Here is a 27,557-nt window from a genome sequence, read left to right as displayed (position 1 = left end):
GGTTGCGAACGTGCCTCCCACAAGGATCACGTTCGCAACCCAAGGTTCCACTGTAATAGCAAATAAATAGAGGCAGTTGTAATCTGTGCTATCTGCATTCTTTGGGGGGCTGGGGATGAACAGAGCCTGTTCATTGCCAGGCAGGGCACCCCCATTATGTGAACAGTGTTATTGCCTAGGGGCCTGTCTATCAGATCACAATGGATCAGCCTGTTGTCTTCCTGTTCTTTGCAAGCCTGTCTGGATCTTGATTTCTATCATCAGACGTGAGCAGCCATCAATCCTAGACCCACCAGCCTTGCCTGGATCTGGGGCCAGGTTGTCTGCCCGCTTGGCGATAAGGACAAATGAGATTCATTTTCTGTCAGAACTGTTCTGTTTTGGCAGACCCAGCCTAATTAACTTGTTTGGAAATATATATGCAGCACTCCCTGTTCAGAAAGAAACTGAGAAAAGTATAATCAGGAAGCCCCTTATATATCAAATTGTGTTTATTGTGTGGTCATTGGATTTAGAGTGGGCAGAAACGGGATTAAACAAGGCCGAATAGGTAGGAGATGGTGGTCTCTAAATATAGACAGGCTTGTAGATCTCCACTCAACCTAGTCACCTGTGGTGAGCAAACATCTTCTTTAGGTGAACAAAGTGGCTATGTCCGGGAAATTCCAGACCCATGGCAACCCTAATGGGCAGTTACTTCAGCAAACTGCTCCATTTTCTGTTATGTACTATTGTGAGAAATGGCTGTTCTGTTGAGATTAACTTAAACTGAAATCAGAATTTTTTAAATAATGGGTACACACACACACAAACACACAATCCCACTGCCATAGCATATGCAAGCCCCATCCATCAGCTTTCCCCCTTTCTCCCTGAGACTAATCTTGTTTTTGGAGGCCTACGGTTTGACAAGAAACCCGATAACAGTCCCCACACTGCCTCCAGATTGAATTTGTGGTAGTGCAAAAAACAAATCCCAAACTATAATAAAACAAATTACCTGTCGTGTGTTGAGCAAAGACGGAAGGATCAGAAACAGGAGGCTTTGAGATGTGCCAGCTTTAAAACCACACATTTTCCCATGGTCATGACCCTTGTGCAGCTTATCTGCTGTCGAGTTTAGATTTGGCTGGAGCTTAATTGTATTTTGTGGTGCCTGGCAGAGAAGGTGTGAAGCTTAATAATTGTAGAATTGGAAGGGACCCAAATAGCCATCTAGTCACCTCCCTGCAGTACAGGAATCACAGCTTGAAAGCAGCTTGTGCGGAGAGCTGGGAGGTTGTCAGAATGATCCTGGGGTGCACACTTTGGGTGCACACTATTTCTGGTGCCATGTGGGTGTCAGCTCAGTTGCTGAAAGCACATCCACGCCATGCTAAATTGGTTAGAATCCACTGTGTGGCTGAAGGCTGAGAAACTGAATGAGAAGTTCCTTCTGCACCTTACATTGAAAGCAGTATTGTGCTACTTTAAACAGTCATGGCTTCAAGCAAATATATATATATATGTATATATATGTAGGAATTGCATTTGGTTAAGGTTGCTGAGACTTGTTAGGAGACTCCCTGTTCACCTCCCAGAGGTGCAATTTCCAGGGTTTCCTAGAAAAAGGGATTGATGGTTAAACCACTCTGGGAAAATTCCCCTGACCCAGGACTATATTAGAAATTCAGGCTCCCTGCTTGAGAATTTCAGAATAAAAGTGTGGCTGAAGAAATTGCTAGCATTGGTAGATTTCACCCTACACAGCACTTATTATTCATTATTGATTTTATTATTTGAGTGCTTCTCATCAGTTTCTCTTCCTCTCTCATAACATTAGAACTGACGGAGATTCAATGAAGCTGGATATTGAAAAATTCAGTACAGACAAAAGAAAAATCTTCTTCCTCCAGTGAATAGTTGGACCGTGGAACTTGCTCCCCCAGGAAGCAGTCACCAACCAGGATGGCTTTAAAAGAGGATTAGACACATTCATGGAGGAGGAGAGAGCACTCTTGATGGTTACTAGACACAGTGGCTGTGCTCTCTGACTCCATGGTCAGAGGAAGTAATGAATGCCAGTTCCTGGAAACTGCTGGAGGGGAAGAGGGCTCTTGTGCTCAGGTCCTGCTTGTGGGCTTCCCATGGGGGTATTTGGCTGGCTGCTGTGAGAACGGGTTGCTGCACTAGATAAGCCCCCTTTGGCCTGATCCTGCAGGCTCTTCTTAAATTATTATGCCTGTGAAGATGGGAATGCAAAAATTTAACTTGGGCACGTGGTTAAAATTGACAGGGCAACTAGTGAAATCTCCTTTCCTTTTTATCCACCTGCGTGCACCCTCCCTCCTTTCATCTCTCATTCATAACACATTTTTATGTGACTGTTCTACAAGCTGATTTGAAATGGCTCATGCAGCCTTTGTATCATGTTGCTGTTTGATGTATGCCAGAACAGGGCAGTAATATACTCACTCTTGTTCCTGCGGCGCTGTCTATTTAAACATACGCTTTTAATGCACTCAGGTCCAAAGGCTGGAGAAAAATAGTCACTCTGAAATAAAATGCAGGTGTAACTACCCCCTGCTAGTCAATTAAAACTACAGTGGTACCTCGGGTTACAGACGCTTCAGGTTACAGACGTTTCAGGTTGCAGACTCCGCTAACCCAGAAATAGTACCTTGGGCTAAGAACTTTGCTTCAGGATGAGAACAGAAATTGCATGCCGGCAGCTGGAGGCCCCATTAGCTAAAGTGGTACCTCGGGTTAAGAATAGTTTCAGGTTAAGAACGGATCTCCAGAACGAATTACGTTCTTAACCTGAGGTACCACTGTAGCTTAAAAGAGAAAAAAGGGATAACATGTTTTTTTAAATGCCCCAACCCAAAGCTAGTCCTGTTCAGTGTTAGAGCCACTGAAATAAACAAATGTGACTACCTTAGGCTGGTGTGTGAAATGAGAGCTTCGCTTTGAACAGTATCTGCCCCCACCCCCAAGAGCTGGACATTGTTAACTTTCCAGGCCCAATTTAAGACATTCATATTGAAAGCGCCCCAAACTACCCGAAAGCCTCCTCTTTCCATACAGACCCTCTTGGGCATTGTGACTGGCAGTGGGAGCTCTCTTGGTAGTTCTCCAGCTTCAGAGGCTGGTGGGTGGAATGGCCTGGGAAAGGGCCTTCTCTGTGGCAGCCCCTAAGCTGTGGAACTCCCTCCCATCAGAGGTTCACCTGGCACCTTCATTACACAGCTTCTGGCAAATGCTGGAATGAAGATGCCCCTCTTTGACCAGGCTTTTGACACTTGTATGGCATACAGTTTTAAGGCCCACCTTATTTATGTGAAGGTCAGTTATTTTGAACTGTTTTTAATATTGTGTTGTAATGCTCAGCATTCAAAATTTGCCAGGCACCAGGCGCAATTTTCATCTGGCTATCAACCGCTTGCGACCAGGTGAAGATACCTGGGCACCAGGATGGCACCTGATGTCTCCACCATCTGGAGGTGCATGCCTGGGGATCCTTGGATCTTGACTGTTTTCACACACATCCTGTAGTTATATTTTACCTGCGCAAAAATCAGAATGAATTTCGGTAACCGAAAAGTCATATTTAAAAATTCAAATTTTGAGCTGTCTGCCCCAGGAATGGCAACTAGGCATTTCGTTTTGGCAACCGTAACTCTGGTTAAAGGAGCCATTTAGCACCTAGCTTATATTTCTGAGTTTTTTACGCTGGAAATGCTGTAACTAGGGTGAAGGGCAGCTTGGCTGTGGGGGAATCCTTTCTTTGGGAGATGCTTTTCAGCCCTTCATGGAAAGCTTTTCTGCCTCTCATCCATTTTCTCTGAGGCGCTTCCAAGGGGTTCCTTGGGAGTGCCAGGAAGAAGGCACATCGGTTTTGCCAGCTGCGTAGGGAAGCCACCAGCTCCGTGAACTGGAACGAGTTGCAATCCATCTGTTCTTTGAGAGCGATAGAGATGAAGCGAGGGTAGAGGAGGCTCCAGGAGGGAGGCTTGGAGCGTCGTCATCATCCCATGCTGTCAGCCTTTCCCGGCAGCGTCACATGGCTCTCAGTAATCATTTTAAGTGACGCCCGGGATTGCCTGCAAAGTACCATCATTTTTCAGCAAGGCTGTCATTTTCTTTGTTACTTTCAGGCGACTTGTTTCAAAACTCATTATGCCTGGCATTTATTTACAAGGGCTGGAAGCACCTTGAGCTCTATGCGGAAAAATGAAAATTGATCTATGGGGACCGTGGATGTTGAGGGAAGGAGGGCAATCCGGGCAGGGGGAGGGGAAATGTCAATTTTCCCTTCCAGAGTCTATTAACTAGTTTTTATTCCACCAACCAAGTTTTTATTTTCACAAACCTTTAAGAAGGAAAAAAAGAGAGAGTCAGAACGGAGAGATCTGCAGGAGATAAAAGTCCTGCAGAGAACAAACTGGGAGGCTCATGGAGCTGAAATGCTTTTATTTAATGGTGTCAAATCTCTGGTGCTCCACTGGAGAGTACTAAGCTAACTGGAGGAGGAGGGAGAGGCAGTGTGGCATGGTGGTTAGAGTGTCAGTCTAGGACCTGGGAGACCTACTGCAATTATGTCCTGCTTATGGGCTGCCTTTTGGGGCATCTCCTTGGCCATCATGGACTAGATGGGCCATTGGCCTGATCCAGCACTCATGCTCTTATGTTCTACCTCCACTGTTGAAGGCAGCATGGATACCTATGTCCACCAATCGTCAGGAATTGCAAGTGTTGCACTGAGACCTCTCAGCTGAACGGTGCACCTCTTTCACATTGGATAATACCTCCCCATTTTGTCAAGCAGGTGACGAGGAAAGCAACATGATGCACAATTTGCCCTGAGGCGACCAGCCAATCCAATACTATGGATTTTCCCTTTCCTGGGTGGGTCTGTGAAGTGCCTAATTTTAGCTTTTAACCAACTGGCCAGTTTGTTATTCTGACCCAGATTCAACACAGAGATGGCAGAAGAACCTCCCTCACCCCCACCCCATTTGCAAAGTGATGATATCTGTTTTAGGCCAATGCAAAATGCACCTGCCCTGGAGGAAGAGCATCTCTCATATCAACATTTCACCCTTTATAAAGAGAGCTCACCCTAATAGATGATGCTGCAAAATCCCAGTGATGCAGAACAAGAGTTGGGAGAGGCAGAAATCTCAGCTGGCTTTGGGCAAAGGAAAGATTGATGGGTCTCTATACTGCCCTCCACCCAAAGATCACAGAGTTTTTAACAGCATAAAAACACAATAATACATAAAAATATGAAACCCGTTTAAAAGGCATAGATTGTTTAATGAGCCAAAGGCTAGGGAGAAGAGGACGGGTTTTTTACGTGGCACCTACCTCACAGGGTTGTTGTGGGAATTAAATGAGGACTAGGACCTGGAGACCAGGGTTCGAATCCCCACTCAGCCATCAAGCTCACTGGGTGTGGCTTTAGGGGCCAGTCACTGCCTCTCAGTCTGGTCAACCTTACAGGTGGTTGTGAGGATAAAATGGAGGAGGAGTAGAACCAAGTGCACCAACATGAGCTCCTTGGAGGAAAAGGTGGTATATGATTGTAATTAATGAAAATAGTAGTAGTATTCATTTTTTGTCTATTTTTATGTTCTAGGCCAGGAGGCACCAACCATTTTAAGTCCATGGTCGGTGCTGCCCCTTCGGTCAGTTATTTCCTGTTTCCCCTGGACCCCCCCCCCTGCACAAGAGAGGAGGAGTAGACACACTTCAGATTTCCCTGTCCCCAAGGGATCTAGTTTAAGGTTACCATATTTTTTTCAGTGAATCTGGAGACACTTTTCAACTTCAATGGGTTTTGTATGGGGACTGATTTGTAAATCCAGGGCCTGTCCCTGGGAAACTGGGATGTCTGGTAACCTTAATCTAGTTAAAAGGCACAGAGTTAATCTGAGCCCTAGAAAGCATATACAGTGGTACCTCTGGATGCGAATGGGATCCTGAGTGGAGCGTAACCCGCGACTGTGCGTCTGCGCATGCATGGGTTGCTTTTCAACGCTTCCGCACATGCACGTGACATCATTTTGAGCGTCTGCGCATGCGCGAGCAGCGAAACCCGGAAGTAACATGCTCTGTTACTTCCAGGTTGCCACGGAACGCAACCCGAAAATACTTAACCTGAAGCTACTTCAACCCGAGGTATGACTGTGGAGCTGAGAAGAGTAAGAGGGGGGGAATGCATCACTCTTCCAACTTCCTGCCTTGAAAGAGTGCTGAAGGAAAAAGTAACCACTCCTGCAAGCATCTCTTCATGTGGTACAGGGCTCCAAGGTGTTTTGGAACCCAGGGGGAAATTTCAAAGGCACAATTCCTCCCATGGTTGGTGACCTCTGCTGTGGAGTATAGCCGTACCTTGGAAGTTGAATGGAATCCATTCCAGAAGTTCGTTCGACTTCCAAAACGTTCAGAAACCAAAGCACAGCTTCTGATTGGCTGCTGGAAGCTCCTGCAGCCAAGCCGTGGAAGCCCCGTCGGATGTTCAGGTTCCAAAGAACGTTCGCAAACCGGAACACACACTTCCGGTTTTGCGGCATTTGGGAGTCAAAACGTCTTGAGTACCAAGGGATTTGGGATCCATGGTAAGACTGTATAAGCTATAATTTTTAGCTGTCTTATTTCCTGCCTAGTTACCATATGGATTGAATAAATAGCAACATCACAGAATTCTACAATTATTACTGGGGACCCAGCAGGGAGAGACGGAGGATGGTTTAGGATGCATGGCTGTCTACTTGGCAGTAAACAGGCGTTTAGCTTAACATTTATTTTAGCTCTTAAATACTGTTGTCAATAAGCAGCCTTGGCTTCAATTACTGAGTTCATAGGAAAGTGCCTTTAATGATTACTTGCATGGGAGTCTTGCTGATTTAAATATTTGTGGGGAGATTCCCCCCCCCCCAAACTGCTTGGATGAATATCATAATGCTGTTATACAGATTTGCCTCACTTCCAGAAGGATATTGCAGAAATGGAAAAGGTTCAGAAAAGGGCAACCAAAATGACCACGGGGGAGGAGGAAGTCCTCTCTAAAGAAAGGTTGCACCATTTGGGGCTTTTATTTTTATTTTTTAGAAAAAGTAAGTAGAAGCTAAAATGATAGGAGTTAATAAAATGCATTGCATGGAGAAAGTGGAGAACAAGAAGCTTTCCCCCCCCTCTCTTAATTCTAGAACTTGTGGACATCCACTGAAACTGAATGTTGGAAGCTCCAGAACAGATAAAAGGAAGTCCTTCTTTATGCATAACAACAACAACAACAACAACAACAACAACAACAACAACAACAACAACAACAACAACAATATCATCATCCTTCCAGTAGCACCTTAGAGACCAACTAAGTTTGTTATTGGTATGAGCTTTCGTGTGCATGCACACTTCTTTATGCAGTGCAGAGTTAAACCATAGAACTCATTCTTGAAGGAGGCAGTGATGGCCACCAACTTGGAGGGCTTTAAAAGAGGACTGGGCAAATTCATGGAGGAGGCTATCAGCACTGTCAGAGAGATTATGCCTTTGAATGCCAGCTGCTGGAAGCTACCGGGTGGTGTGAGGAAAGGGCTCTTGTGCTCCAGTCCTGCTTACCAATTTCCCACAGGCACCTATTCATTCACTGTGAGAACAGGATGCTGGACTTTTATATGTTTTAAATAACATTATGAATTTTTCTTGACATTTTTGCTTTATCAAAGCTAAAACTGCTGTGTGTGTGTGTATGTGTGTGTGTGTGTGTGTGTGTGTGTGTTTACAATCAAGCAGCGTATAAATTTTATTAAACTGACATGCAAACCAACAAACAAGATGGGACATCTGCCTGATCTAGCAGGCTCTTCTTAGGGTCTTATGGCAGACATGCCCCATTAAATTTTTTAAAGGCCATCCCAACAGCTTATTGCGGTAGATAGTTCCATTTGGATAAGAAAAATTAAGCAAACCAACAGTTTTCAATCCTTGAATGTTGGTGGTTATTAGGCGTGCTGGCTTACATCAGCCTCCCAAAAACTTGTGCCCTCCAGATGTTTGGAAGTGCAACTTCCAGCAGCTTCAGCCAGTGCAGCTGTGTGTTGCAGGAAAATTACACAACCTGTGCTCCTAAGCATGGCCATATGATGCTGGGGCTGATGGATAGCTCAGTCAGTAGAGCGTGAGGCTCTCAATCTCAAGTGTCGTGGGTTTGAGTCCCAAGTTGGGCAAAAGACTCCTGCATGGCAGGGGGTTGGATTAGTTGACCTTTGTGATCCCTTCCAACTCCATGATTCTGTGGGAGCATGGCCATGCTGGCTGGGGTTGATTGGAGTTGCAGACCAAAACATCTGGAGTGGTTCACCAGATTGGGGGAAGAATGACTTAAATGACACCACTCTGCATTCAGAGATGGTCTTCTTTGGTTTGTAAGGACGGACAAGAGCCATTGCCTTTCCCCTCCTCCTCGAGAGCTCTTACTCGGTCTTGCTCCCATTGAATTCTGAAGGAGTTATATGCACTGAATTCATGGGGCATTAGATAATGTAAGATCTTATCTTCGTTCCCTTTGTCACTTGGAGACAAGGCAAGCCAGCGTGAGCTCTAGCTAACAAAGGAGGGATCTAAAGCTGTGATCTCCATCCTGGTCTAATAAATTATTTGCCAGCCTGGAGTCTTAGCATACCTGTCTTTCATTCTTTGAGAGCTCAGTCATATGCAAGCTTTCGGATCAAAAGTACCACACCTGTACAGAGCAGAGCATAATGCTCTGCCTCTGAATTCCAGCTGCTGAATATTGCAGGAGGAGAGAATGCTGCTCTTGTGTTCGAATCTTGCTTGCAGGCATCTCACAGACATTTGGCCATCACGAGAACAGGTTTCTGGCCATTGGCCTAATCCAGGAGGACTCTTCTTATATTCTGCCTCCATTATTGGAGTTAGCAATGCGTCTGAATACCAGTTGCTGGAAACCACTGGAGGAGAGAGAGGTCATCCTCAGGTCCTGCTTGTGTGTTTCCCAATGGGGCACCTGGTTGGTCACTGTGAGAACAGGATGCTGGAATAGATGGGCCATTGCCCTGATCCAGCAGGGCTCTTCTGATGTTCTTATGTGGGGTGCTGCAAAAGGTTTGGAACCCAGTAGCCTCTGCTGCTTAGGATGGTCACCTCTCCTGCCCATCACCCCTCCCTTGTCATGTCCCACAATCGTCCAAAAACAAGCCTCTTCTTTCCTGTTGCCTCATGCTTGTTGCCCTCCAGGAAATAATGTCACCAATGGAGTTTTGTATTTCTAGCCAATAGGAAGTGTGTGTGCTTTGATTAATTACGGACTTTAGATAAGGAAGCAGACACTTTGTGTGTGCATGTGCGCGCGTGTGTGAAGCGATTCTTTCAGCTGGCTGAACAAAGCCTGCTCAATTTATTTTTTAATTAGTTGCATCCCTGCTCTGGAACAACTGAGAGACCAGATGGGGCAAGTGATGTGACCTTTAACATTATTCCAATTAGTGTGTGGAATAGTGTGTACAAGCGCGCGCGCACACACACACACACACACACTCCTGTGGCTTGCAGCAGCTAGTATTCAGATGGGCCATTGTATTCAGTATTAATTGTATTGTATTGACCAATCCTCCTTTCAAGCTATCTAATTTGGTTACCACCATTGCTCGTCATGGGAGGGAGTTCCATAGTTTAACTAGGCACTGCATGAAGATTCCTTCCTTTTATTCTGTCCTGAATGCTGGGTCATTCAGCTTTTTTGGACGTCCATGAGTTCTAACGTTAGGAGAGAGGGAGAAAAAATTTCTCTATCCACATTCTCCATAGAATGCCTAATTGCATACACGTCTATCAAAAGTCCCAAATGCTGCTTCTTTTCCTTTGTAGGGGAGTTGCCCCATCCCCTTGATCACTGTGATTGTCCTTTCCTGAACCATTTCCAACTCCACCCTAACCCTATCTGCCCTGAACCATCTACCATGAGCCCTCTTCCCTCCTGCTGTTTCCAGCAATTGGTATTCAGAAGCCTGTGACTGTGGAGGCAGAGCATAGCCATTGTGGCCAGCAGCCATTGATAGCCTTCTCCTGAATGAATTTGTCCAATCCTCTTATGAAGCCAACCAAGAGTGCACATGTGTGCTTCCTGGCAGAACTTGAAACACTTTGGCCATAGGACATGTTTACCCTCATCTTAGCTTCGGCGGAAAGAAGGGTCTGGGTGTGGGATCAAGGGTGTGGGGATTGGGTTGGGTTGAGTTATTCCTGGGCGACTCAAGTTTATTTTGTTGAAAATCAAAGCTTTGGAAGCGAGAGGGGGAAGACAGCAGGGGGTTTGTCCTGCTTTTGTAGTCATCTCCTTGAAGATTTCTGCCTGTCTTCTCCAAGAACAATATCTTTTCTGGATTCCCTGTTGTGAAGATGGCACAGACTTTTCAAAACAGCCTCCCCACTCCCCCACCTCCCTTTGACATAAATTAGATTTGCACACTTTTGACAATCTTCTACCCCGCGAGTGTCCTTCTTGTGGTTGTGTTCTGTTTAGCTTGGAAAAGAGGAGGCTGAAGAGGAGATATGATAGCCATCTTCTAATATCTAAAGTGCTGTACCATGGAAGATGGAGCAAGATTGTTTTCTCCTCCTCTGGAGGGTAAAGCTCGAACCAGTGGATTCAAGTTACAAGAAAGGAGATTCTGACTAAAGATCAGGAAAAACTTTCTGACAGTAAGAGCTGTTAGTCTGTGGAACGGACTGTCATGAAAGGTGGGGATTCTCCTTTCCTGGAGGTTTTGGGATGGTCATTCTTCAATGTATGATCTAGTTGAGATTCCAGCATTGCGGGGGATTGGAGTCTATGACCCTTGGGAGCGCCTTTCAACCCTACAATTCTGTGATTCTAGGTAACACAATAACCTGCCTTATACAGTCAGACTATTGGTCTATCAAGTTCAGTGTTGTTGACACTGACTGGCAGCATCTCTCCAGGGTTTCACCAGCCCTAACTGGAGATGCCACTGGGGATGGAAACGGGGACCTTTCCCCCCCAAGAATAAAACAAGATTTCAGTACCCATGGTCTGAAGAAAGGGCTGCTTTAACATGGAATGTAGGAAGCTGTCTCACATGAGTGGAACCATTACCCATCTAGCTTGATATTGCCTGCACTGACTGGCAGCACCTGTCCAACATATAACCTGGGACTTTCTGCAGGTGCTCTGCTGAGACAAAGAGAGACAAAGGGAGAGATGGACAGGTATTGTATTGACCATGAATTAGAGCTGTTACTGGGGCAGCCACCAACTTGTTAGATGGCCCACAGCCAACCTCTCTCTCCCTTTGGGTCATGCTGAGATTACCTCCACAAACCTTTATTTAGAAATGTGAAACCTCAAAGTGAAGTGAAACAACCCTCTTTCCCCCAGCCCATGTTCGTTTCCTGGAAGGAAATCATCACATTGCAGCATTGACAGGAACAGCAGGGCACGCCCACAGGACCAAGCTTTTTGCTCTGCTGGCTTCCCCCCTGCAGACCCAGTTTGGGCTGTTCAAGCTAGATCTGCTTTCTCTGGGGTTCTCCCTCTGGGGGTTCCCCCTCATTAAAGCACCCAGAAGGTCAGTGGTTCTGAAACTTATTTGGGGCCCCTTTCCTCTCGGTTCCCGTAAGCTCACCCCCCGGGGCCCCCACCCCACCGTATTTTTTTAAAAAAGCCTCTTTCAGAATAGTGGTTTCCGCAATCCACCAGGGAAGATAAGAACACAGAATAATTCAAAACAGTCACAATTAAATAATAGTAAGTAAAAAAATAATCAAAAATATTTTCAATGAAATAAAAAAATTCAGTGCACGAAATTGATATGTTTGACTGTCCTTACAAGAGACTGAATAGCAGAATGAAAAGATCCTAGAAAAATAAGTTAGGGAGGGGAAGGGGGAACTGATTCAACCGTGCCATTGTAAAAGTGTGGAACTCTAAAAAACTCTCATTTTTTATAAAAATGTGCCGTTTTCACAGAGTGTTGTTTTAATTTAAAGTACAAATAGCTACACGAGACTGTGATTTCCTGCAAGGGTTTGTTGTTTATGGGGGGTGGGGTGGACTTGGCTGAGCTAAAAGCCCTGCGGGGGTCCTCCCTCCTCTCTTTTAATTAGTATTGTTAGGAAAGCTGTGGTGGGGGGAAGGGGACTTGACTCTCTGACCCCTGGCAGTGGCTCATGTCTGGAGGGATTAGCTTGATCCTCTGTTGCATCTTTTGAACCTGAACACACACAAATACAGTGAGTGAGTGAGAGATAGTTCTTTGCATGAAAGATGTCAGAACCAGTCTTTACACACAAACTGGCAAAATTACTCGTCCACAAATGTGCCTTATTGCATATCCACATGTCTCAAGGTTAGTAATTTGTGGCCACCTCCTTCTACCCCACCTCAAGATCCCCACATTGTTCATTTCCATTCCTGATGAGCCTGAATTATATCTCAAACCCTTTAAGAACAGATGCTGAATTTTCATCTTCCCCATAAGGAGTGTGGGGTGGGTGAACCACAGACTGCATCATCCGTGGGACAGGAAATTTAAAGGCTCCCTGTACACTTCTGTCTTGCTAAGATCCCTCAGAGAGCAGGCGTAGAGGAGTAGCTTCTGTCTAGCATTGCCTAAACAGCATTTTACCAAACCAGCGTGTGACCAAACAGCATTTCTCTGCCTCACCAAGTGTGTTTTCAGTGTAGAGTGCAGCTCTGGGCCCCTTAATGGGTAGGGTGACCTTTTTCAGCTGTAGGGCCACTTTCCTTTGTGGGCAACCTTATGGGGGCTGCGTGCCAGTGGTGGGTGTGCAATAGGCAAAAGTGGAATTAGGCAACAGAGGTGACTCACATTCTTAGGAGTCCAGGGACTTGCCCCTTTCAGCTAAGAACGTCAGAAAAGCCTGCTGGATCAGGCCATTGGCCCATCTAGTCCAGCATCTTGTTCTTGCAGCAGCCACCCAGGTGCTGTCAGTGGGAAACCCTCAAGCAGCACCTGGGCACAAGAGCCCACTGCAGTTTCTGGTATTCTGGTACCACAAAGGCAGAGCCATCCTGATTAGTAGCCATTGAACTAGTGCAGCTGTCCTAGACGCCTTCAGAGCAAAAGCAAATGGGCAAACGTTGGTTGTAACAGTAATGATGACTCTCATTGCCCTGAAACCAGCCCATAGTCCTCGGCTGGGAGGAAATGTTTCAATGAACATCTTTCCCATCTGACCCTCCTCCCCGTGCCAGGTTTAAAAGAGCAGCAGTATTAGTAACTGATTATCAAAACGCTGCAGGAGATGTTGATGAAGTTTGAATAAATGAGGCTTTGGCCAACTAAGGCAGTGTTTTGGATTTGCCTTAATTGATGAACATCGGGGACGTGACCTCGTTTGCATTCAGCAGGGATGGCTGAATAACTGAGGAAGAGCTTTTGCTGGGTCCACGAGCCACAGATGCTTTTGACTTGCGTGCCGGAGCCTAGAAACAGTGTGCCTCTTGCTCAAATCAGATCCGTTTTGTGTATGCTAGCCAAAACGTGTGGATTTCTGTCCCAGTCTGGAAACAGGGGGCACTAATATCTCCTCCCCAATGGGGAACTTGTAGTCCTGTGGATGTTGACTCCAGTTAGTTTCCACCATCCCTGGCCATTGGCCACACTGACTTGGGCTGATGGGAGATGCTGGAGGGGCATAAATGCACCCCCCCAAAAAAAAAACATATTTGCACAATAATTAGTTATTTTTTATCTTTTTTATTGCATGGCTCATGGAAGGTTTTCCTCAAAAGAGCTGCAGCCTTTCCCATTCAATTGGGAAAAGGTTCCCTGCCCCGAACATGCAGACTCATCACATGTGAAGAAGGCATTTATTTATTTTTGCCATTATAATGTGACCAAGATGGATTTTCTGCTTACAAGAAGAAATAGATTTTGAAATGCACATCTTCTGAGGACTTTAACATCCAGGTTGTTGGGTTGTTTTTTTTAGCAATTCAGTTTAGCACCATCTCTTTTTACCCTCCGCGTGCTATGAAAGGAAGAGCTACATAATGCATGATGAGTTGCTCTCTGCTCTCCTTCCTTCCGTGTGATATTTTCTTATTTGCTCCCCCCTCCCACCTTTCCCAAAAACATTTACATGGCAAATGCATCAGAAGTGCTGGATAAACACTATAAAGTGCTGAGCCACTTCTCTTGTCTAAATAAGCCTAAATGTGATTACACTGTCTTGAAAATTTGCTTGGAAGATGGGGGAGGGGCCTGAGTGTGCAAAACCCCCCCCCCATCCCCATAGCATAGTGGCAAATTCGCAAGTGCAGGGTTCCTTCATGATAGTCACATCCCCTCAGAGCCATGCCCCCTTTTAAGATTATATAATAATTTTACAGTCATACCATAATAATAATAATTATAGAATCATAAAATCATAGAGTTGGAAGAGACCACAAGGGCCATCGAGTCCAACCCCCTGCCAAGCAGGAAACACCATCAGAGCACTCCTGACATATGGTTGTCAAGCCTCTGCTTAAAGACCTCCAAAGTAGGAGACTCCACCACACTCCTTGGCAGCAAATTCCACTGTCGAACAGCTCTTACTGTCAGGAAGTTCTTCCTAATGTTTAGGTGGAATCTTCTTTCTTGTAGTTTGGATCCATTGCTCCGTGTCCGCTTCTCTGGAGCAGCAGAAAACAACCTTTCTCCCTCCTCTATATGACATCCTTTTATATATTTGAACATGGCTATCATATCACCCCTTAACCTCCTCTTCTCCAGGCTAAATTATGGATGCCTTGCAACAGTCAGTACAGATTTCCCTGGGTTGCATTTCAGCTAAATCTGCTATCTTCTGTGCCCGGGTGTCAAGGACTGGCAGGACTCTGACAAATGTGGTCCGGAGGCAGGGGGACGGAGGCTGATCTGAGAGAGGGCGCCACCCGTGAGGCAGGAGTCAGGGCTAGAGAAAGGGGAAGAGTTGGAGCAGTCAGAGATAGAGGAGGGAGCATGGGGGAGGGGGGCACAGGAAGTGTCAGAAGCGGAGGAAGAGGCAGAAAAGATGTATCAGAGCTACAACATCTCTCCCGCTACCTAACAAGGGAATCAAATGCTTTTTGCATCTATGTCATTGTTGAATTTGCTGACATGTGACCAAATATCTGCAGAACGTATTTATTGGTAAGGCGTATCAGCCTTGGGGCAGAGTGGAGGGTCTTTCTTAAGACCCCAAGAGCCTGCTTTTTTCAGATTCCTCTGTGGGCATATGGTCCAACTATTTGATTTGAGATGCTGTTTATTTCAGCAGCCTCGAGTTAATAATTAGCATGCTCTCCCATGCCTCCAAATTCTTTTAATTGGCAGGAGAAATGTGCTTCTTCCTTCGTGCTGGGACTTTGCCAGTTTAATTTTTCTAATGGCATTCACCTTTGATCTTGAAATGAAATGTCAAGCGATTTCCAAGGGAGGCTTCGCGATTTAGACCCTTAAAAATGAGTGAGATCCATGAGTGAATTTAAGGACCCTTATTCTTCTAATTGGCACACTTTATAAAAATAATAATAGTAAAGCCATTCCTTGTTGTGCTTTCAATTTACTACTTTTGGACGTGCAGTGTAGAGACTTAGCCTGTTTTTGTTGGCATCCACCTGTCTCAGGAGGCAATGGAGGAGTGTGCCTTTGGGGGCGAAGTCAAACTGTTGGAAGGTTGCAGCGCCTTCTGTGGCTGTAGAGACTGATAGGGGAGAGACATGTTTTGTTGCAGCTGGGGTAGATGAATGCCTCTGGTTGTGCTGCTGCAGGTGCAGCAGGGCATTTCTTCTACACTTCCCCCAGTGGCCATTCCTCCTCTGGTCCCTGCTACTGATGCATGACCTGACTGTCTCCAGGCACTATGGTTGTCTGCAACATGGCAGGGTTGATGTTGCCAGCCTTCATGTCACATTTGCAGACATCTTTGTAACACACAGTTGGTCTGCCAACGGGTCTGTTGCCTGAAGCCAGCTCTCCACAAAGGGTGTCCTTGGGGATCCTGCCATGGACATGACCAAGCCAGTGTAGACATCCCTGAGACATGGGTGTGACAATGCCTGGAATGTAGGCTTGAGAGAATACATCTTTGTTTGAGACTCTGTCCTGATGCCCAAAATCTTCCTGACACAGCTCATGTGGAAGGCGTTGAGGCGTTGTTCCTGGCGGTTGTAAGTTGCCCACAACTCACTTCCATAAAGTAGTGGAGACATCCCAGGTTCAACAGACCCCCATCACTCCTCAAACAAAACTACACACCATCTCAGAGGCAGCCATTTGAAGCAAGCCTGGTTTCCAGTAGAGTGGCAATGTCAATGTTGAGCATTTTCAGCTCACAGTCAATGATAGCTGTCTTCCATGAGTCGTTGACATGGTCCTGACTTTCCAGCTTACTAAGCCTAACCCCTAAAATATAGCCAGGAATAGAAAATCAAGGCTCATTCTTTTTTCATTTTTTAAAGCGGGTAAATAAGATTTAGCTGCTGTGCTCTCTACCTAGCTGTTTCTATGGAAACCAGTTTTTAATACCAAATAGGACAGCTTGGAAGATGGATTTCTCCAAGCACAGAAACATTACGGCCCTTGTGTGTGAAAAGCAGAAATATTATCCGTACAGCTTGGAGGCTGTTTGGAGATACAAAGGAGCTGGAAGGGCTGTGAGCCAATTAGGATCATCCTCAGGGACAAAATCTCTTGACTTTCAACACCTTCCTGCATTTAAGATCTGATCTACGGAACTGAAATTGCTCTGTTACTATAGGCATGTATAGGATTTAGCAAGATGACCTTTCCTTTCCTTAAAAACTCTCCACTGCCTCGGTCCACCCTCAGTTCTTCTGCAATGCCCATAACAGTTTAATGTTCATAGAATCAAAGAATTGTCATCTAGTCTAGTGTCCTACAATGCTTATTCCCCAAGGAATTCTGGGAATTGTAGTTCAGTGAGGGGAATTGGGGATCTCCAAACACTCAGCACTGCAAACCACAGTTCCCAGAATTCTTTGGGGAAAGCAGCCCTGACTATTAAAATAGTATGGTAATGTTTTAAATGCAGATGGAATCTTGGAGTGTACCTGTTTTACACATCACATCTAATTTGGGCCTACAGATCAGGTAAGATAAGATTAGTGTCCCACTGGCGCTAAACATTTAAAACACTATGATGACACTTGGAACAGCCATGACTTCCCCAAAAGAATCCTGGGAACTCTAGTTTTCTTATGAATGCTGAGAGTTGTTAGGAGACCCCCTAGTTCCCACACAGAGCTATAACTCCCAAAGTGGTTTAACAAGAAATTCTTCTTCTGCAAAAAGCTCTGGGAACTGTAGCTCTGTGAGGGGAACTGGGGGTCTCCTAGCACAGGGGTCAGCAACCTTTTTCAGCAGGGGGCCGGTCCACCGTCCCTCAGACCATGTGGTGGGCCGGACTATATTTTGAGGGGGGGAAATGAACAAATTCCTATGCCCCACAAATAACGCAGAGGTGCATTTTAAATAAAAGGAAACATTATACTCATGTAAAAACACACTGATTCCCGGACTGTCCATGGGATGGATTGAGACAGCGATTGGGCCGCATCCGGCCCCCAGGCCTTAGGTTGCCTACCCCTGTCCTAGCACGTTTTGTCACACTTCACAAATTATCATTTCCAGGATTCTTTGGGAGGAGAAGCCATGACTATTAAAATGGTATGAGAGTGTTTTAAATGTATGGTGTGAATGTGGTTTCAGAGAAAACTTGTTAGATCCCACAAAGAATAGAAACAGGAGAATCAAAACAAATAGTAGAGACCTTTTGAGACCTGTCTAGTATTACTCTGGCGAGTGCCATGTATGGTCCGGCTGTAAATGATGAGCAGTTTAGCAGCCTCTGACATCATGCTAGAGGTCAGCCCCAGCTGGGTATTTAGTGGTTTTGCAAGAGGATAGTGTGGTGCTGGATGCTGAATTGAGCACACTGAGGATCTCTGCTTCCATTTGTGAATATGCAGTAACAAGTACCTAGCCCTCATGATTGCAGAAATAGGCTTGAAAGTGTGTAGCAATTGCCAGCCATAATATAAGATAAGAGATAATAAATTATGCAAAATAGTGTAAAAATGCAGAATAAATTATGCAAAAATGTGTTTCTATAATGCTTTAGTACGTGTTGTTCATACAGGACACAGGAATCTGCTGGTTTTGGTTTGTGAGCTTGATTAATGGGATGTTTTTTTCTGTATTCTATCTCTCAGTGTGTGAGTGAGAGTGTGGGAGAGAAGAAGTCTGCAGCCTTTAGCGACAGCTCTGCAAATCAGCATTACACTGGCAGTGGCAGCTGATGGCAGAAGCCATCGATTGTCATCCAGAAGATTTGAAGTAGAGTACCAGGGGCTGATGCATAATTTTTGAAAATATTCTCTGAACTACTCGCAGTATACTCTTGCAAATAAGTCCTGGCTGGGGACTTTCTTTGAAAGCTTCTCTGGTGCCTCCAGGAACTTGAGGGAGCTTTTATTAAAAAATTAAGCAGATTTATTTTCAAATAGGCAGCTCTCTCTCTCTCTCTCTCTCTCTCTCTCTCTCTCTCTCTCTCTCTGTGTGTGTGTGTGTGTCTGTGTGTTCAGGTTCAAAAGATGCAACAGTGGATCAAGCTAATCCCAGACGCCTAGCAAAACGATGTTCGTTAAAATCTGCGGGCAAGTTTTGTGCCATTCTTTTATCAGGGTTAGGGTTTATTGGACTGTGATTCTTGAATTGCAGGGGGCTGGACTAGTTGACCCTTGAAGGTCCCTCCTAGCTCTACAAGTCAATGATCCTATGTCAAGTGTAGGACAGGTGTTCTTGCCTGAAATAGCCTCATGGGATAAAAGGGGGAGGCCTGGTGGGGCTTGTTAGGGCTGCTCACCATAGGTTCCCTGCCACTGTGTTGGATCATAGAATTGTAGAGTTGGAAGGGACACTTTAGGATCATCTTATCCACCCCCCTGCAATGCAGGAATCTCCACTAAAGCATCCCTGGCAGATGACCATCCAACCTGTGCTTAAAAATCTCCAGGGAAGGAGAGCCCACCACCTTCCCAGAGAGTCCATTCCACTGTTGAATGGCTCTTACCATCTGAAAGTTCTCTGATGTTTAGTTGGAATCTCTTAATCTTGTATCTTGAAGCCATTGGTTCAGGTCCTACCCTCTGGAACAGGAGAAAACAAGCTTGCTCCACCTTCCATGTGACAACCCTTTAGGTATCTGAAGGTGGTTCCTCTCAGTCTCCTCTTATCCATTCCCTTAACTGTTCCTCATATAATGCTAGATTTCCAGACTCTTTTTGGTCAAGCCTCCTCTTCACTCTTTCCAGCTTGTCAGTATACAGTCGATTTGCCTTGAGCATGGACATAATCAAGGGACGAAGTTCTTTTTGCAAGAGAAACTTCCAGGGGAGCATCATTTTTAGCATCATCTTTTTTTAAATGATGGAGGGAAATGAACAAGGAGGCGGCTGTGCCACACAAGAGGTCCGTTGCCACGTTTCTGAATAGTAGCAGCCACCCCCTGCACCCCACCTGGCACACAGAGATTCCAAATACACTACTTGTGGGAGGGAGAGAGCTTGATTCTTCCCCTGTCAAGCAGCTGTCCCTACAGGGAAGCAAGCTAGAGATATGGGAGTGGTCTGTTTGAAGGGCTTGAAAAGAGGGCTTGGCTCGGGAACCTCTCTGGCCAGACACCAGACTTTAAAGTGTGCCTTTTCGAATCCTGTCAGTTCAAGAAGGCAGGTTGCAGCATGACACAAACTGAAACAATTTCTTTTGTCAGGCTGGCATGCTCCCCAAACCGTGCCACACCCTAAGGGGTTTTGCGAAGAGCTTTGTTCTTCTCATTTCATCTCCCTGCTTATGCCTCTCCCTGCCCTTCCCTCTCCAGGAAATATATTCTCTCTAGGGGCTGCTACCCCTGTTCACTGAGCTCACCAACCCTTTTACAGTGGTACCTCAGGTTACATACGCTTCAGGTTACATACGCTTCAGGTTACAGACTCTGCTAATCCAGAAATAGTGCTTCAGGTTAAGAACTTTGCTTCAGGATGAGAACAGAAATTGTGCTCCGGCGGCGCGGCAGCAGCAGGAGGGCCCATTAGCTAAAGTGGTGCTTCAGGTTCAGAACAGTTTCAGGTTAAGAACGGACCTCCAGAACGAATTAAGTACTTAACCTGAGGTACCACTGTACTTTTCTCCAAGCCCCTCTCTCTTTACACCTCACCCCCACTTTCCTATTCTCCATTTCTCACCCCACACTTCTCCCAACTCTATACCTGGCCCTGAGCGATTACTAATCAAGCTGACTACCAGAAGATACAGAGTTAGCTGTTTATGTATGAGAACCACTTTACCAATAGGCGAAGCCCACATTTAAAAAAAACATAAGACTTCTGGGTCAGTCCAGTGGCCCATCTAGTAGAGTCTCCTGTTCTTACAGTGGCTAACCAGATGTCCATTATGGGAAACCAGCAAGCTGGAATCAAGGAATAAGAGCCTTTCCCCCTCCTGTGATTTCCAGCAACTGGGATTCAGAAGCATCACTACCTTTGGCTGTGGAGTCAAAACATAGTCCATGGGTAGGCAAACTAAGGCCTGGGGGCCGGATTCAGCCCAATCACCTTCTAAATCCAGCCCGCGGATGGTCCTGGAATCAGCATGGTTTTACATGAGTAGAATGTGTCCTTTTATTTAAAACGCATCTCTGGGTTATTTGTGGGGCATAGGAATTTGTTCATCCCCCCCCAAAAAAAATAGTCTGGCCCCCACAAGGTCTGAGGGACAGTGGACCAGCCCCCTGCTGAGAAATTAGCTCACCCCTGACATAGCCATCCTGGCTAGCAGCCATCAAAAGCCCTCATCTCAATGAATTTGTCTAATCCTCTTTTAAAGCTATCTAGGTTGGTGACTGCGACGCGGGTGGCGCTGTGGGTTAAACCACAGAGCCTAGGACTTGCCGATCAGAAGGTCGGCGGTTCGAATCCCTGCGACGGGGTGAGCTCCAGTTGCTCGGTCCCAGCTCCTGCCCACCCAGCAGTTCAAAAGCACGTCAAAGTGCAAGTAGATAAATAGGTACCCCTCCGGCGGAAAGGTAAACGGCGTTTCTGTGCCCTGCTCTGGTTTGCCAGAAGTGGCTTAGTCATGCTGGCCACATGACCCGGAAGCTGTACGCCGGCTCCCTCAGCCAGTAAAGCGAGATGAGCGCCACAACCCCAGAGTCGGCCACGACTGGACCTAATGGTCAGGGGTCCCTTTACCTTTACCTAGATTGGTGACTGGTCACTGCCTCCTGCAGGAGCAAGTTCCGTAGTAACTATGTGCTTCATGAAGAAAGTCTTTTTTCTTTTTCCAATCTTAAATTCAGTTTGGCACCCTTCAGTTAGAGGAATACTACAGTTCCCAGGATTCATTGGAAGGGAAGCTGCATGTTTTTTAAATGTATTGTGTGTACCCAGCCTGAGTTAGGAAGTGAAACGTATGCAGGAGACCTATTGAGTAGGAAGAACTTTTATCAGCTGTACTGCTATTGGGATTTGTTCCTCCTTTCACATTCTTGTGAGCAGGAGAGGGGGTTCCTTTGCATTCAATCCTCTACATTCCAAGATTACTAAATCATAATTGGGTAGGATATGCTCTCAGCCGTCTCTGCCTCTTCCTTGAGCCTGCAGCTAAGTTGAGTTACCTAAAGATGCTCCCTGGACATCTGTTCATGCCCAGCATTCCCCATGCCCCATGGGGTAAAAATGGTGAATAAAAGCAGGATTGTGCCCAAATACCAGTTCAAGCTCTGCTAAACAGCACATAGCAGGCCTTTCTCAGGGGTTAACCTATGCATGAAGCCCGCTGGGCCAGTCACTGCCTCTCAGCCTAACCTACCTCACAGGGCTGTTATGAGGATTAAGTGAAGAGGGGGAGAACTGGCTCCAAAGGTCATGTAGTAAGCTTCATGGGGAAAGGCACACATGGGAGGCATCACATGACATGTCTCATGATGTCATGTGACAAGTCCACCCCAATGGGACATATGACGGGGAAAAGGAAGGGAAGTGTGGAGTCAGCACCGTGTTTGTCCTTCTTCTTGCCATGCCAGGTGCCATGCGAGGAGGAGGTTGGGTGATCCTTGCCCTCACCCGTCCTGGCTGGGGACACCTGGTGGTGACAGGGGGTATCAGCCCCCTCAATACTGGGGGGCTGGGCCCCCATTGCAAAATATTGAGGGAGCTGGAGCCCCTAGCACCCCCTATACCTGGTCCCCGGTGTTCATGGGGGTTGTGGGGATCTGAACCCTGGTCTCACAGGTCCTACTCTGTACTACTGGCTAGGGTCATTGTGCAATAATACGCGGACTCCGGCTACCGCAGAGAAAACAATTTGCAAATCATGTTTTTCTAAGGATAAGGAAAACTTGGAGCATATCCACACTGGTGGGATTTAATTTCTTACTTATCAGATTGAGATATACAAGTCTCTCTTCCCACACCAAACAGTGATGATTTCATGATATGTTTTGCTGCTTTTATTTTTCTATGTTATCTGCTATTTGTAAAACACAACCTTTGTACTGCTGCTATGTTTTGTAACTATGATTGTTTGTGCTTTTGATTTTCCATTAATACAAAAAGCCAAAACGAAAACAAAAAAACCCCACAACCACTTACGACAGTCACTATAACTGATGGCAGAAAATGCCTAGGAAATCCCCTGCAAAGCATTGTGATGATCAGATATGTATAAATAAAGGCTTTGTTATCAGTTGACTTCAGGAGTTGTACTCCACAGTCCTGTGTCGTATCCTCTCCCCCCCCCCCCCGGGCAAATTGTGGAAGAAGCTGGTCTGTGGGGATGGATCTGACAGGCTAGGATAATAACATATCATAACTGAGCAGCACCACAGCTTTCCATGCAAACAGTACAAACTGGGTTGCGGAGGGTTTTGGAATAATGTTCTGAAGCTGGAAAGACAACATGACATTCCCCTTGGGAACTCTGTAGAAAAACAAAAATCGTTTACACTGCAATCCTTACTTTCTGTTTTGCTCTTACTGTTATTTTTTCCCCTTGACATGCACAATGTTGGGTACTTGGAGTGTCGTGTTTGACTTATTTGTGACATGCACAGGGTGCTTTTAACAGCTACAGAAATGAGAAATTGTGTGTGTTCAGCTTTCTTTTGGTTGAATGATGTTTTGCCCTTCACTATCCATATATGTTAAAGGCTTGCCTGGGAAATCCAAGCCCATCAGACCCAATAAAAGCTCCGATATCAAAGCTTGTTGTCTGGTTGGTCCAAGTGGCTTAACTCTTCCACACAGCTGAACTGTAGACTCTCTGCCGCAGGATGCAGTGATGGCTGCCAAATTGGAGGGCTCAAATCGGGGTTTATTCTTATTCTCCAGTCCTCGTTTAAAGAAATCCAAGTTAGTGGTCATCACTGCCTCCTAGAGGAGCGAGTTCCATGGTTTAACTCTGTGCTGCATGTTCTCTGTCCTGAATCTTCCAATATTCATTGGATAACCTGGAGTTATAGTGTTACAAGAAAGAAGGGGAGGATGATAGGAGTCCCTGTCCAAAATGCAACCTGGTGTTCTCAAGATGCTTTTGGATTCCCATCAGCCCCTGCCAGCACACCCAATGCTCAGGGATGATGGGAGTTTGAATCCAGCAACATCTGGAGGGTACCAACTTGGGTACCTTTGATCTTCTTCATGAAATGTTTTCTGAGCTGACCAAATTTACCATCTTCAACCCAACAGTTTGGAACTGGAGCTGTTGCAGCAGAGCCTTGCTTGGAGCCATCTAGGTTTGACAGAGCTACCTGCTCTCTTTTCACCATTAACATAATTAGGGATTCTCATTAGTTGTGGTTCCTGCTTTGCAGGGGTTTGGACTTGATGACCCTTGGGGATCCCTTCCTACTTGCAATTTTCTGTGATCCCAATATCATGCCTTGTGCCTCTGTTTGTGCCAGAGCTACAGTGTCGCCAAAAAAAGAACTTGCAATTTTCCAATGGCCTGTTAACATCCCAATAATGGATTTCAGGAAGGGTTACGCTGCATGAATTGAAGCTGCGTGTCTTCTTCCATTTCTTTATTGTGGAAGGGTTTGAGGGGCAAACTCTCTGAAGCAGCTAGCATTTAAAAAAGGTTGCACGTGCTGCAATTCATTCAAGGTGCTTCCTCTGATTATTTTCACTCATTATTTGGCTTGTGTGAACGCATTGCTTGCTGGATCTTGGCAAATCGCAGCGCTGTCAATCAAAGTAACAAAAGTTGCTTCTTGGTGTTCTCCTCGTAACATAGTGGTACTTTCCACCTGCTCCAGATGGTGAAATGGACCTGTGCAAAAAAAAGAAAGAAAGAAAGAAAGAAAGAAAAGACAGTGTAGTGCAGTGGTTGAAATGGGAGAGAGACCAGGGTTCAAATTCCCTATTCTGCCTTGATGCTCACTGAATGTGAACTTGGGAGCCAGTCACTGCGTCTCAGTCTGTTCTACCTTAGAGGGTTGTTGTGGGGATTTAATGAGGACTGTGACTGGAAAACCAGGGTTCAAAGCTTTTTGTTTTTGAACACATCAGAAATTTGCCAGAATAAACACCAGCTCCTGTGGAAGACCTGTCTTCCCATTTTGTGGGCTCAAAGCAACTGGGGACAGCAAAGGCAGACGCTAAGGGGAGCTGTGTCACAGGATCAGGCCAGTGGCCCATCCAGTCCTGTATCCTGATCTGACAATGGACAAATAGATGCCTCCTGTAGAAAACCCGCAAACAGGATTTCAACACAAGATAATTCTCCTCCCAGCCGGTGCAGACAGTACTAAGCTAGATGGATCACTGGTCTGACTCTGTATAAGGCAGCTTCCAACTGTGAAGGAGGTGAGAGTGATGGACCCTAATATCTCCCCACCCAAATTTATAGTGAGAAAAAGATTTTTCTGGAAACCTCTCCTTGGCATCCCCTGGCAGTTAACACTCTGAATCATGCAGAGCTCTCAGCCGCTAGCGACTCTAAGCCTTTAAATCGTCCTTTCCCCAAGGCTGCCTGTGCCTCTTCTGGAGTTTTAACCTGGTTTCCCCATTGCAGTCAACACCCTTTTAGCAAAGTTGACATTCTCCCCAGAGGGACAAACACTCTCTGCCTTCTGAGCTGCCTCCCTGCTCAAAAAGGCAGGAAGGGCTTTAAGAGAGCGAACCTGGATATGCAAGGAAGGAGGGGTTTGCCTTACCCTGCTCCACTGAAATGACAAAATATTTGGGTCACAGGGATATATACTGGATGAGGAACTCAGAGGCGGCCTTATACAATGGTACCTCAGGTTACATATGCTTCAGGTTACATACGCTTCAGGTTACAGACTCCGCTAACCCAGAAATAGTGCTTCAGGTTAAGAACTTTGCTTCAGGATGAGAACAGAAATCGTGCTCCGGTGGCGCGGCAGCAGCGGGAGGCCCCATTAGCTAAAGTGCTGCTTCAGGTTAAGAACAGTTTCAGGTTAAGAACGGACCTCCAGAATGAATTAAGTTCTTAACCCGAGGTACCACTGTACTGAGTCAAACCATTGGTTCATCTAATTCAGTACTGTCTACACTGTCTACATTGACTGGGATTTTAGTCAGGAATCTGTTCCATCCCTACCTGGAGATACCAGTGGGGACTGAACCTGGGACCTTCTGCTTGCAATATAGACTCTTTACTATTGAGCTATAGCCCTTCTCCAGCTTGATACCACCAATCTCAGAGACAGCACTAGAAGGCTGAGCTATGAAAAAGTTTGGAATCACTAGCTGCAATGATCACGGTTTCCCTTTACTGTGAGAGGTGCTCAGGTGCAGCGTCTGGCTGTGAGAACAGGATGCTGGACTAGGTGAGCCCCCTTTGGCCTGATCCAGCAGCCAGGCTCTACTCTTATGGTGGTTTATTGCGATAGTAGAACTTCCATATCCAGGGGACTTCTACCTCTAAATGTTAGATGACGGCAACAGCAACTTGAGAGTTGCTTTGTGTTTGGGTCCTTGCTTGCAGGCTTCTATCTGGTACACCTGGTTGGCCACTGTGAGGGTAGGATGCTAGACTAGGTGGGCCTCCTTTTGGCTGATCCAAGCTCTTGGATGTGAAACTATGAGAAAAGGTTGTAACAGCTAGTGCTGAATTTCCCCCCACTATGTCCTTTTTCACTATGATATGCCCTTTTGTGCACGCTTTACATTAGCATATGCATTTTTGCACTTACTATGTGGAAGGATAATAAAATTATAAGGAAATTAAAGAATGAAAGAATATTGAAATGTGTGAGAGAAAGGTTGAGCAGGTGAAGGTTGGAATGTGAAGACTGTGTTTCCAAAAGAACCATGGGAGAAGGACAGAACAGCATGTACACAGGAACTATTGCTTTACCTGTTGAGGACAAAGGAAGGAGGCAAAGATAAGAAATTTGTTATTCCTCTTGATTAAACCAGTAAAAGCTAGTAGAACGAAGTACTGCCATATATAGACACAACTGCCCCTTTACTTCCATTTGCTTGTAAGTGTATTTGCTTGTGGGGTTTTTTTCTTCTTCATTTTTGGTGTCTTACCCCACAACTATAGCATTTAACTATAGGTAAATAAATGTCCTGTTTTGCTGACCTCTGGAGTAGTCTGGGTTTTATTGACCATCCAGGCTGAACCCACAGGGTGGGTGTTGAACCCCAGCAGTTACTGCATTGCAAAATTTGGAGGAGGGCAGGTTTTGAAAGCTGGTTGCATTTCAGCTTGCATATTATTTTGGAAAGTGTGAATTTGGTAGGTACACCTTTAAATGCAAACTGAATCAAATGTTTCCCCTAGTTCTGATCACAAAGGACATGTGTTTGTGTGTGTGTATTTTAAACCTGCTGTTTTCCAAGCTGCTGAAAGCTGGATAATAAATAGGAACATGCCAAGGTTAACTTCTGATTGTTATCTTTGCAGCATATATACTCATTTTCTTTTCCCCCTCATGACCAAAGTAACATACACAAACACACAATTTCCACCACCTTTCCCCATCTCAAGCTTTCTTCTTATTCCCTCTTTTAACCATCTTGAATTATATCCTCCTGCACATAGAATACTATGTGAATGTTGAGGAAACTGCTCCCAGGCCTAAGGGGGAAAATAGATCTATAATATTTCCTGCTTACACATGAGACCCTTGATCAAGAGAGATTAAGAGTCATGTGGATTTAAGCTGCTTTCTGGGAAGAAGGCCTTGAATAGCTGTGTATTTCCTACTGATGGAAGGAGGGGGCATGTGTGTGTGTTTCCCATCTGCTTTAGTAAATCCAGTCAAAAGCAGGGATGTAGGAAGCTGCCCTGCACAGAATCAGACCACGGGTCAACCTAGCTCAGTGCTGTCTACTTGGCAATTGAACCCAGAACTTTTTGCTTGCAGGGAACATGCTCTACCACTGAACTACGGCCCTTCCCTTAAAAAATGAAGTAAGCTTCTAGTCTTCAGGAATCAGATTGGTTGATTTAATTAGGGGTACAGTTGTACCTTGAGTTACA

General features: G+C 45.6%; 1 protein-coding gene across 5 annotated transcripts in view; it reads left to right on the top strand.

Annotated features, from left to right (window-relative positions):
- VAV2 (vav guanine nucleotide exchange factor 2) overlaps positions 1-27,557 on the top strand; it is a 158,150-nt gene that overhangs the window by 61,739 nt on the left and 68,854 nt on the right. The gene's annotated exons all lie outside the window — the stretch shown is intronic.

Source organism: Podarcis bocagei, assembly GCF_964188305.1.
Source record: "Podarcis bocagei genome assembly, chromosome: Z".
In the NCBI taxonomy this organism is placed as follows: Eukaryota; Metazoa; Chordata; class Lepidosauria; order Squamata; family Lacertidae; genus Podarcis; species Podarcis bocagei.
Note: the sequence above shows the minus strand (reverse complement) of the source record. Positions and strands in the feature narration are given on the sequence as shown.